This window comes from Ranitomeya variabilis, chromosome 5 (genome assembly GCF_051348905.1).
Source record: "Ranitomeya variabilis isolate aRanVar5 chromosome 5, aRanVar5.hap1, whole genome shotgun sequence".
NCBI classification, from domain to species: Eukaryota; Metazoa; Chordata; class Amphibia; order Anura; family Dendrobatidae; genus Ranitomeya; species Ranitomeya variabilis.
This window is the reverse complement of record NC_135236.1, coordinates 113071682-113084447: the sequence shown is the minus strand read 5'-3', so window position 1 is coordinate 113084447 and position 12766 is coordinate 113071682. Positions and strand designations below refer to the sequence as shown.

Here is a 12766-nt window from a genome sequence, read left to right as displayed (position 1 = left end):
CACATGATCTCTGTGACCATTAGTGTTGAGCATTCCGATACCGCAAGTATCGGGTATCGGCCGATATTTGCTGTATCGGAATTCCGATACCGAGATCCGATACTTTTGTGGTATCGGGTATCGGTATCGAAACAACATTAATGTGTAAAATACAACATTAATGTGTAAAATAAAGAATTAAAATAAAAAATATTGCTATACTCACCTCTCCGACGCAGCCTGGACCGCACCGAGGGAACCGGCAGCGTTCTTTGCTTAAAATGCGCGCTTTTCCTTCCTTCCGTGACGTCACGGCTTCTGATTGGTCGCGTGCCGCCCATGTGGCCGTGACGCGACCAATCACAGCAAGCCGTGACGTAATTTTCAGGTCCTTCTAGGCATTCAGTATTTTAAGTTTCCTCTCCTTCAGACCCTGGGAACCATCAGGAATACCGTCCGATACATGAGTCCCATTGACTTGTATTGGTATCGGGTATCGGTATCGGATTAGATCCGATACTTTGCCGGTATCGGCCGATACTTTCCGATACCGATACTTTCAAGTATCGGACGGTATCGCTCAACACTAGTGACCATTCATCAATGGCTGACACTTTTCTTCTAAGGATGTAGTTGACATCTGGAGGAAGTGAGAGTTGTGGCTGCTCTCTCATTTCCTCCTTGATTTCTCCGAAGGAGAGGAGAGTGAGCCAGCGTTGACTGGCAGCAGTGATCGTGTGACATAATGTCATGTGATCCCCAGGAGAGCCAGTGATTAAATCACTGAAACGATGCCAGCATCGTAGGTAAGAATACCGTATTTTTCGGACTATAAGACGCCCCGGACTATAAGACACACCCAGGTATTAGAGGTGGAAAATAGGGAAAAAAAATATTTGAAGCAAAAAAATGTGGTAAAATATTTAATAACATAAATAACATACTATTATATGTGGTGTTGTTATATATAATAGTATGTTATTATGTTGGAAGCTGCGGGACCAGTGTGGTGTCTGTGAAGTACTATATGAAGATGCTGGAGGGTGAGTATAAGAATGGGGGCACAGGGCTTATATTAAAAGCATCACTCCAGCACTGCAAAATAACACTGGACTGCTGCTTTAAAATCCCATGGGAGAACTATAACTCCCAGCATGTCCTGCAGATCCTATGACATGCTGGGAGTTATAGTTCACCAAAGGAGTGGCAGAGTGCTTTATTGTGTTTTGAAAAGACTAACCTCTTAATTGTGGCAGCCAGCCACTGTGGTAAGGTAAATGCATCCCATGACTGCACACACAGAGCCCTCCCTCTTGTTGCCTTTCCACAGCACAGGTTATAAGAGGAAGCCTGCAGATTCTAGTGGGGAGTCTGAAGGACCTGTGATGATGTCAAGAAGATGGAGGGTTCTGAGCTGCCATGTGATGCTCCAGCCCGCCCACTTCTGACATCACACAGGTCCTCCTTGTGCACAGCACTCAGCATCCAGCCCAGGCAGATATGCAGCGATCTCCTCTCCCCTGGCCCCTGCTGCTGCTGCCTCCTCCTTCCCCGGACACACAGATCTCCCCAGCTGCTGCAGGAATCCAGCGCTGAGGAAACCATGTGTGTCCCTGCTTAAGTGCAGTATTCATTTGCTGCTCCCTGCTCACCACTCAGCTGATAGGTGGGCAGGGATGCAGCTAATGAATATTCACTGCACTTAATCATCGGGACCACAGGGTTTCCCCAGCACTGATTCCGGCAGTGGGGACATTTTTCTGCCTCCTGAAGTGGGATAACAGTGCGATCCCACTCGCTGCTGCCCCCCTCCCCACATGCTACATCCCTACCATAAGACGCACCCACACTTTCCTCCCAAATTTTTAGGAAAAAAGTGCGTCTTATGGTCAGAAAAATACAGTAGGTGTATTATTTTACTGGGGGGAAGAGGGACATAGAGATTTTGGAGATTCACTACTCAGATAATTCCTTTAATGTGATTCTGTAAAATCATAAAAAATGATATGGCCAGCTGTTATCACAGCTGTTATTTCAATTGTTTAAAAATCTGATGATAAGTCTCACAATACTGAGATGAGAGGTGAGTAAGTTATCTACACATACTAGTACTAGAACATAGCTAGCAGGTGCAAATAGGTCCTGGTGCTTTAGGGTTACCATTGACCTCTCTGTCTCAAGAGAAATGTTATCATTGCCATATGGTAGTTGGAGATTCTGTTACAAATTTTGTATTGTGCTTGTAAGGGGGTGTGCAGGCGACTGGTTTGGGCAAGCCTACCTAATGAAATCGGGCACATTTTGTGTTTACTGTATGCCCTGTGTAGTTTATGATAGTTGACACTGTGTAATATGATAATGGCTGACACTGTTCTGATATCTATGTGTTAGGGACAGGAATAGGGACAGTCGACACTCACCGGCAGCTCCACTGTGATTGCTTTGCTGCTGTCGGTATCCTCCTCCACCGCTGCGACTTCTTCCCGTGTCGTCCAGCCGCTGCAACCCTGAGAATAGGCCCACTGTCATGGACATTCCTGCCTTTAGTCTTTTGCCTGAGACCCCAAAGCCCCAGACCTTGTATGCAGATGTCCGATCTCGGGAACCGCAACCTCCATCCCCAGCACTCTCCCCTACACTGGCTCGGCCCCCTTTCTCAACTGTCACTACTCTGACTGAAACCGGTTCTTAACACAATCTAATCTCTTACTCTACAGTGCCCCCTTAACACTAACCTGCAACTACACTGCCATAACCCTTACCAATACTGACCTACCACTGCCTGTCCCTATTCCTGTCCCTAACACACAGATATCAGAACAGTGTCAGCCATTATCATATTACACAGTGTCAACTATCATAAACTTCACAGGGCACACAGAAAACACAAAACGTACCCGGTTTCATTAGGTAGGCATGCACAGGAATGCAGGGCTCAAACCAGCCACCTGCACACCCCCTTACATGCTCTAAAGCTTTAAGTTACTCCTTTTATTAGTAGATACCAAAACCAACATGGCACACTTCTTTCCTGTCCTCCTGTCCTGAATGAATGGTGAGCAGGGCCTCATAAACATGAGATTGTTAACAAATCTACCTTGCTTTCCTTTGTTACCTCGCGGACAATTACATTTCTTACTGTTGGGGTGATTTTTGTGATAAAGTGACATGGGGAAGGTATTAATAGTCTTGAGCATCCTCAATTTGTGCAGTCTGTCTGGCTGTGGATTGATTAAGTCTAAACTCTTTAGAGACAGATATGTAACCTTTTCCAGCCTGATGAGAATCTGCAACTCTTCCTAGGAGGTCCTCAGAATTCATTTGTGTTCCTTCCATGATACACTTCCACTAATGTGTTGTGAAGATCAAATTTTGATAGACCCCGGTTCTGTAAACAACACAGGTAGCCCATGCACTCCTGATATCAATGAATGGAATGCCAAGCACAAGACTCTAATTTCACCTTTAAATTATCTGCTAATATTAAATGTTAAAATACGTTTGCCACTAATGAACATGTGACATTGAATAATTTTCCACATGTAAAAAATTACAGTCTAATATTTTTACTAGATTGGAGGGTATCATGATGTGTGGACTGTGGTCCTGTATATATATATATATATATATATATATATATATATATATATATATACATATATATATATATATATATATATATATATATATATATATACACTCACTGGCCACTTTATTAGGTACACCTGTCCAACTTCTTGTTAACACTTAATTTCTAATCAGCCATTCACATGGCGGCAACTCAGTGCATTTAGGCATGTAGACATGGTCAAGACAATCTCCTGCAGTTCAAACCGAGCATCAGTATGGGGAAGAAAGGTGATTTGAGTGCCTTTGAACGTGGCATGGTTGTTGGTGCCAGAAGGGCTGGTCTGAGTATTTCAGAAACTGCTGATCTACTGGGATTTTCACGCACAACCATCTCTAGGGTTTACAGAGAATGGTCCGAAAAAGAAAAAAAATCCAGTGAGCGGCAGTTCTGTGGGCGGAAATGCCTTGTTGATGCCAGAGGTCAGGGGAGAATGGGCAGACTGGTTCGAGCTGATAGAAAGGCAACAGTGACTCAAATCGCCACCCGTTACAACCAAGGTAGGCCTAAGAGCATCTCTGAACGCACAGTGCGTCGAACTTTGAGGCAGATGGGCTACAGCAGCAGAAGACCACACCGGGTACCACTCCTTTCAGCTAAGAACAGGAAACTGAGGCTACAATTTGTACAAGCTCATCGAAATTGGACAGTAGAAGATTGGAAAAATGTTGCTTGGTCTGATGAGTCTCGATTTCTGCTGCGACATTCGGATGGTAGGGTCAGAATTTGGCGTAAACAACATGAAAGCATGGATCCATCCTGCCTTGTATGGAGCATCTTTGGGATGTGCAGCCGACAAATCTGCGGCAACTGTGTGATGCCATCATGTCAATATGGACCAAAATCTCTGAGGAATGCTTCCAGCACCTTGTTGAATCTATGCCACGAAGAATTGAGGCAGTTCTGAAGGCAAAAGGGGTCCAACTCGTTACTAGCATGGTGTACCTAATAAAGTGGCCGGTGAGTGTATATATATATATATATATATATATATATATATATATATATATATATATATATATACATATATATATATATATATTTTACTCTATTGTTTTATTTGGTTCTCTTTATCTTCTGCTAGAACTTAATGTGTATACTCAAGTATAAGCTGAACCGAGTATAAGCGTAGGCACCAAATTTTAACACAAAAAATGGGAAGACTTATTGACTCGAGCATAAGCCAGGTGTGCATTGTCCCCTCACCCTATCCTGGCATGTATGGCCCCCTCAGCCCTATCCTGGTATGGATGGATCCACATCAGAAAAACATTCAAAAAAATAAACCAACCTACTTACCTTCCCTTCGCTCCCTTGCAGCGTTTTGTTCTGATGCCAGCAGCTGTGGCGGCTTGGCGATCGCATGTGCCTGCTGCTAAAAAGAAATGAATATTTACTGCACTTGCCATGAATTATTTATTTTTTTTTTTATTTTTTTTTTATATACCATGAATATTCATTCTCTTAAGTAGCGGGCACATGTGTTTGCTTGGCCAATGCTGGATATACTGTATGTTGTATAGTTTATCAGCAAAAAATACATACGTATAATTTGTTGGAATCAATATACTGTCTGTGTGTACCTCACTTGTCCCACTCTACCCCCCTATCTCTCCTCTTGAATGACACGTGATAAATTAGGTCCTGTACATATCACCATCACAAAAAATGCATGGCACCTGAATAATCATGCGACTCAGTCTGTAGCAATGGTACAAAAGACTTCACCATAGTCACTAAACAGAACAATTGCCTTACTGGCACTTATTTGCTGGCAGTCTTGCTTTTCCTGACAAAGTCCTGCTTCTTGAGAAGAAAAAATGAAGGTGCTTAGGCAAACCGCACCAAAAAGTGTTCTTTTTGGGGGTATTCCTGAGGCCACATTCACATGTCCAGTATTTGGTCAGTACTTTACATCTATTTGTATTTGTTAGCAGGATGGGACTGCCCCACAGCAGAACAGGAGAATCCTTTGGTGGGCCCTTGTGCAGCAGTGGGCTACACTCTTATATGAGCAGTACTTGGATCTCTATGTACAGACAAAGGCGGCATCTTATTAATTGAACAATCTACCCAGTTAATTGTTATATTAATTTGTGATTGAGGATAATGTCACATTTGCATGTAGCTGAAAAGTAGAGCTGTGGAGTTGGTTACTTGGGGGACCCTTGGTACCCCAGGACAATTCTGTGTGTAAGTCAAAACCAGGAGTGGAACAGTCAGAGGAAAAGTATATTAAAAACACGTCACCTCTTCTGTATTTATCACCCACTCCTGGTTTTGGCTTAGATATACTGAGGTAAAATATTGACCAAATACCGACCATGTGAATGTGGCCTTAAAATTTTATTAGCTATATTCAGCAAAAAGCACCAGTGCAAAAAGTATTAAATGTAGCAGAATCATCCTCTACATTTCATAGTGTTCACATGTTCTTGGTTTTTTTTTTCCGCATGGTAAAAATACCGATGTATTATTTGGTTTCCTATAAAACTGGCCGTGTACAAGAACTACATTGCCAGGCACACAAGGGCGATAACGCAATTTAGATGATAGATTCTGCTGAATGTGGTGGAGCTGTATAAATAACAGATACAATATTCAGTACTTGTCGCATTTACATGTACATGAGGTTTATGGTGTGAGGGCCTTGTCCCATGAATGGCTACAGCTTGGGTTTTAGTGATGTACTGTTTCGCCAGTTCAGCTGTGAGCGCCCAGAACTGGTGCGGCGAGGGCGCATAACATGCCATATCAGTTTAAATAGAATCTGCAGGGGAATGGAAGGTTTTGTAATCTGCACATCTAAGATAAAACATTTCAATACCCTAGGGGACTGTAAAGCAAGCAAGCTGTTCTCTTTGGCAGAATAATGCAGCTGTCTCTATCCTGTTTCCCCATCACCTCCTGAGACAAGGAACCAGGCATTCAGCATTAACAAATCTGTTTGAAATTAAGGACTGAATTCTTACCTCCAGGATCTCACTTAGAAAAATAAATCTGCTATGATTCAGATGCAGTGTATCCCTGGCAGTGTTTTTGCAAGAACAGGACATGAGGGTGCAATTGTAGAATATGCCTTTGGGTAGTGAAACACAAAACTCCTTTTTGCGGCATAAGCCTTTCCAATTCAATCTCTTTTAAAGTGGTAACGTCTCTTCATCAAAACCAATTAAAATATATAATTTACATAGGAAAAGATGACTGACAAATAAAAACTTTTGTATGAAGGTGACAATTGTGGGCATGCGGTATGAAAATGTTAACGACAGTTACTGGATATTCTAGAAGCAAGTAGGACTCCGAAGTTCTAAGCTAGGGTCACATGATAAAAATCGTTCAAAATTTCATCCAGAAAATTGGGATAACTTTTTTCTAACTTGGCACCCTTGTGTTGTCTGTAAACCTGTTTTTTACTCAGCAGCTACTAATCATTTACAGGACCGTTTACAGTTTCCTATGTTACAGAATTGTAATGTATCTGTATCAAGCAGATGATATACTGATGGTTCCGTACAGCATGCAATTTTTTCCTTACGCCCTTTGACTTGAATGGGTGATTCTCATCTGATTTATGGAGGAAATCAGGTGCCGATTCCGTCAGTGTAAAAATCATTCATCTGCACTGCCTTAGGGAATAACATTTGTTCGGGTGTAATTTGTTTTTTTAATGGATACCATTTGGACCAAAAATACTGTCGTGTGAATGAACCTTTAATGTCAATATCTTGCAAGTATAATGTCAGATCTGGTTAACCTTACGTTAGGGCAACACGATAACTCATGCCACAACACAGACTACTACGTGTCTCTGGTACGTTGCAGAGCAATACAAGTGAACAGGTTCGCATCGCAACCCCATAAGTTCTGTGACCGCAACAAGCAAGTCGTACAAAATCCAACCTGGTCTGATTTTTTACAACCTGCTAGTTGTTTTCACATTGTCTAGGGGTGGCAACATGACTGCAGTCAATTGTATTGTACATCAATATAGCTGCAACACATAGTGTTCTTTGGCCATGCAACTTGTGTCGTAGCCTTTGTCGATATGTAAACTTAGCTTTAATGAATCATTTCTGTTACCAAGAAATTAAAGATTATCCTCTATGATTCCTAGCACCTCACCTGTCCATGAGTTGTGTCTGGTATTTCATCTGAGCTACATGTGGATTGGTGTGGTGCTGTTTTTGGAAGATAGCAGCCATGTGTTTTTAATCCACTCTTGCCAACTCTCCTGGAAAGCATGAGACCTCCCAGATCGCCCAAGAGTTGGAATCTGATACCTCCAGCAATTCCGAAATATTCCAATAAGGCAGAGAACAGAGTTTGGAGGAACATGACTTTGAAATGTAGGAGGAGCTAACGCCACTTGATTGGGCATCTGTCAGAAACGAACCTTTTAATGTTAGCAAGTAGATTCTAATCCTTTTAATGGTATTAATGGCAATGATGACTTCATTGCTTGTAGAAAGTGAAGCCTCCAGCACTATGGACATCATTTCATCCATTTAGATATCATTCTTCTGTCTTTATCTGCATATATCGTCCTTTACTTTTCTATACTCTCCATTTTGTTCTTGTCATAGCAGGTTTCTTGCTAATGGTAATCTTCTGAGTAAAGTTGAGCAAATTTGTTTGGATTTGTTTCCAAATACGCTTGGCATTGAATATTGTTTTGCAATATTTGTCGAACACAGCCGAACGTCATTAGAGTCAATGGGAGTAGAAATTACCCAATATGTTCGGAACAAATCATCAAACATACTGTTACGGCTGGCGGAACGCACCGAGTAATTATATGAGTTGTTATAGGTGAGTTCACAGCCCGAGGTCCACCATGCAGAAGAGAAGCCTGCTGCTAGAGAAATGGCAGCCCTATATGGCAGTACAATGTTAGATTAGACGCGAGTTCCGTCACTCGGTCAGTATCAGCACGAACCCTGCTGCTTCACAGAGTCGTGAAATAATTAGTGGGACTAAAACCCTAACTAGGGTTGTGCTTGCTCCGGAACTCTTCTGTGCTAACCGCACACATGAAGGAACCAGATGCTAAGCCAAGTGACTAATTGCCCCCACTGACGCTAGCTGCCTGCCTATGTAATTTCCCATGGCTAACGGACACTCTCCACGTGTATGATAATCATAGAGGAGAAAAGAGCCTATAATCCCCAAATGTAAGCATAGTATACTCAATAAATACTAGTTGCCATAGAAGTAATTTAGAAAAATATATATACAACTTTATTAGTATTTAAATACAAAAAACAGGCCAACACTAAGTGCAGATAGTAAAATTAGAATCACTGGACAGGTAAAACAGACGATGATGCAAACAGGCAGTGACTGGCAATTCGTAACAGCGGGAAACTCAGCATATATCAAAAATATACGTATATCACTCGAATTATAACAGCATATACATGAGTAACCTCAATATATAAAAATGGGCAGAAACCACATAGTACCAAAAGGTTATCCCCCCAATGGGTATGAAATGTGATAAAATCACAAGACCGAAGACAAGAAGTAAATATGTACATACACCCCTAGGGGAAGGAACCCAGATCAAAGGCATGTGCAAAAAAGGTACATCTTACCCATAGGATATCACCAGACACTGCACAGATACCCCAACGCATGTTTCGCTGCTGCTACTTCGGGGGACACTTCCAAGTGAAGACTTGGAAGGGAAAGCGAGCCCCCTCCAAAAGAAGTCTCCACTCCGAGAAGGCCAACTTCATTGCTAGCAACTCCCTGTCCCCGATGGAATAATTCCTCTCCACTGGTGTTAAGGTCTTGGAGAAGAAGAAGAAAGGATGCTTCCGACCTTGAGCATCCTTTTGGAAGAGGACTGCTCCAGCACCAACGGATGAGGCATCCACCTCCATTATAAACGGCTTATCAACATCGGGACGATGTAGGATGGGAGCGCAAGCAAAATTAGACTTAATAGAAGAGAAAGCCTTGGAGACCTCTTCAGACCACAATTTGGGATTTGCTCCCTTCTTGGTGAGGGCTACCAAGGGAGCTACCAAAGTTGAGAAGTGGGGAATGAACTGGTGATAGTAATTAATGAACCTCATAAAGCGCTGCACCGCTTTAGGAGAATGGGGTTCTTGCCAGTCCATCACAGCCTGTAGTTTGGCAGGATCCAGAGCCAATCCCTGGGCGGAGATGATATAGCCCAGGAAAGGTAAAGACTCCTGCTCAAACATACACTTCTCCAACTTTGCATAGAGGGAATTTGCCCGTAGGAGGTTGAAGACTCTGCCAACATCTCTCCGGTGGGAGTCAATATCTGGAGAGAAGATGAGAATATCATCCAGATAGACTACGACCGAGGTGGAGAGCATATCACGGAAGATATCGTTAACAAAGTCTTGGAAAACGGCTGGGGCATTACAGAGCCCGAAGGGCAGCACCAGATACTCATAGTGCCCATCCCTGGTATTAAAAGCCATCTTCCATTCATCCTCCTCACCGATGCAAATCAGGTTATAAGCACCCCGCAAATCTAATTTGGTAAATACCCTTGCTCCCCGCAGTCTATCAAAGAGCTCATAAATCAGGGGCAACAGGTACTTATTCTTAACGGTGATGGCGTTAAGACCCCTGTAATCTATGCATGGATGTAATTCTCTGTTCTTCTTCTGCACGAAGAAGAACCCCGCCCCTGCAGGTGACACTGACTTCCTAATGAACCCTCTTGCCAGATTCTCCTGGATGTATTGGGACATAGCCTCCATTTCCAGGAGAGAGAGGGGATAGACCCGTCCCCGAGGAGGTTCTGCTCCAGGCATGAGATCAATAGGACAGTCATAGGGGCGATAAGGCGGAAGGGTCTCCACAGCCTTTTTGGAGAAGACATCTGCATAGGACTAATAGCACTTGGGAAGGGAGGAAAGATCTGCGTGTACCTCAGTAGCGGAAACCTGAACGCGCTCCCTCACACATCTGCCCTTAAATGATTCACTCCAACCCAGTATCCTCCCAGAGGTCCACTCAATATGTGGGGAGTGGAAACAGAGCCAGGGTATTCCCAGCAGAATCTCATCTATTCCCTCGGGAAGGACAAGAAGGGAAATAATCTCCTGGTGGGGAGGAGACATGAATAATGTGAAAGGGACAGTCTGGTGTGTGATTTGTGATGGAAGTGTCGACCCATTCACTACTCTCACAGTCACCGGTTTGGCGAGCATCACCAGAGGTATTGCATGGCGCAGAGCAAAAGCAGGGGACATGAAATTCACCTCTGCTCCAGAGTCCACACAAAGCTCGACTGTTAGAGTGGATAAGCCTAACGTGATTGTCCCTTTAAAGAACAGCTTGGAGGAAAATGCCGCTGTGTCTAGTGAACCACCTCCAATGGTTACTAGACGCGATCATTTTCCAGACTGCTGTGGACATTTATTAGCATAATGTCCTAACTGTTGGCAAACATTACAAACAATGGGTACTCGAGCGGCCCGGGACTTAGGTCCTGCTCGAGAAACCTCCATGGCCTCATGGGAGTCGGATGCCTGAACGGATGATTCTAGAGGTCTGACAATGGTGGGAGCCAGCTGGAACCTCTGCCTACACTGGGTCCGCTCTAACCTCCGCTCGTTAAAATGGAGGTCGATGCGGGTAGATTATGTAATAAGCTCCTCCAGTGTGGCAGGAATCTCCCTGGTGGCCAAGGTGTCCTTCACATGGTCTGCCAGTCCTTTCCAGAACACCGGAATAAGGACTTTATCCGGCCACTCCAGCTCTGAGACCAGAGTCCGGAATTGGATGGCAAACTGGCTGACCACAGACGAACCCTGTGTTATTGCCAACAGTTGGAGCACCGTATCGTGAGTGACACGAGGTCCTAAAAAGACCTGTTTCAGAGAGTCCAGGAAGAGAGGAGCACTCTGCACCACACGATCATCACAATCCCACAGCGGCGTTGCCCACTCCAACGCCCTGCCCATCAAAAGGGATAAGATAAAACCCACTTTCACCCGTTCCGTAGGAAAACGTGCAGCCAGAAGCTCTAGATGTATGGAGCACTGACTCACGAATCCCCGACATAGCTTACTGTCACCAGCAAACTTGTCTGGAAGAGGGAGACGGGATAAAGTCGGAGCAGGGGTGGCAGAGGACAAACTGGCTGCAGCTACACTTGCAGCCTGAACAGCGACTGCGGTAACATACACAGCTGAGGTTGTGCGTTCTAGAGCCACCAACCTACCCTCCAGCTGCTGGATGTACCGCTGTAGACACTGATCGTCCGCAATTTACTAGCCAGACCCTGGCGCTAGTGTTCTGCTAGGACTGGCGGAACGCACCGAGTAAATATTGAGATGATATTTGCTGTGTTCGCAGCCCGGGGTCCACCGTGCAGGAAAGGACCTGCTGCTGGCAAATGGCGGCACTATATGGTGGTGGAAGCGAACTCTGTTAAGTCACAGGGCCGTAGTACCACACAAAGAGCGCAAGCAAGGAGTCACAGAACTTAATTCCAAGACTAGGGAGTAGAGTTCGTCTAGACCACTTGTGCTCGACGCCGCTACTGGGTGTCAGATTATAACTAATAACAGTACATTTAAGCACAAGAGTGCGAGCAGTGCCGCACTGGCGGATGCCAGCAACCACCCAGACTTGGGTTAGAGAAGCGCTCTAATAGCGCACGGCGCCGCACTGGCGGTCACAGCAATAGACGCTGTATCGTATGTTTAATGCTGATAGCTTAGTCGGGCGCTAGACAGCAGACATCCACCTTATGTGAGCAGTCATACACAAGGGAGGGGAAGTTTAAAGAACAACTTGCACTCATCAACACATACACGTTTTCAAATGTACACTAGCGCATGGCCGTGTGGTCATGCAAACCCTTTATAGCTGCAGCAAGTACAGGACCTTCCCAGAAGGACCAATGGGAGGTTGCAACAGAAGTTGAGCACCTTCAGGACCTTCCTAGAGGACCAATGAGATTTGCTGCAGTATCTGAGCATGTGACCCTTGATCTCCAATGAGAGATCTTACCCTGGGCATGCTCAGAAGGGGAAAAGTAGGACTTAGTCCCAAAAATGTCTGCTCACCGCTGCCCAGTACTGGCTACAATGGCAGAAGCTGGAAAGGCAGCAGTAACCCTTTGCACAGAGTCAGACTGAGTGAGACGCTGGGACCGACATC

The 12766-nt window shown here is 44.4% G+C and overlaps 1 protein-coding gene across 8 annotated transcripts in view; it reads right to left on the bottom strand.

Moving 5' to 3' along the window:
• The window catches only part of UNC5D (unc-5 netrin receptor D), a 930366-nt gene that overhangs the window by 24375 nt on the left and 893225 nt on the right, over positions 1-12766 (bottom strand). The gene's annotated exons all lie outside the window — the stretch shown is intronic.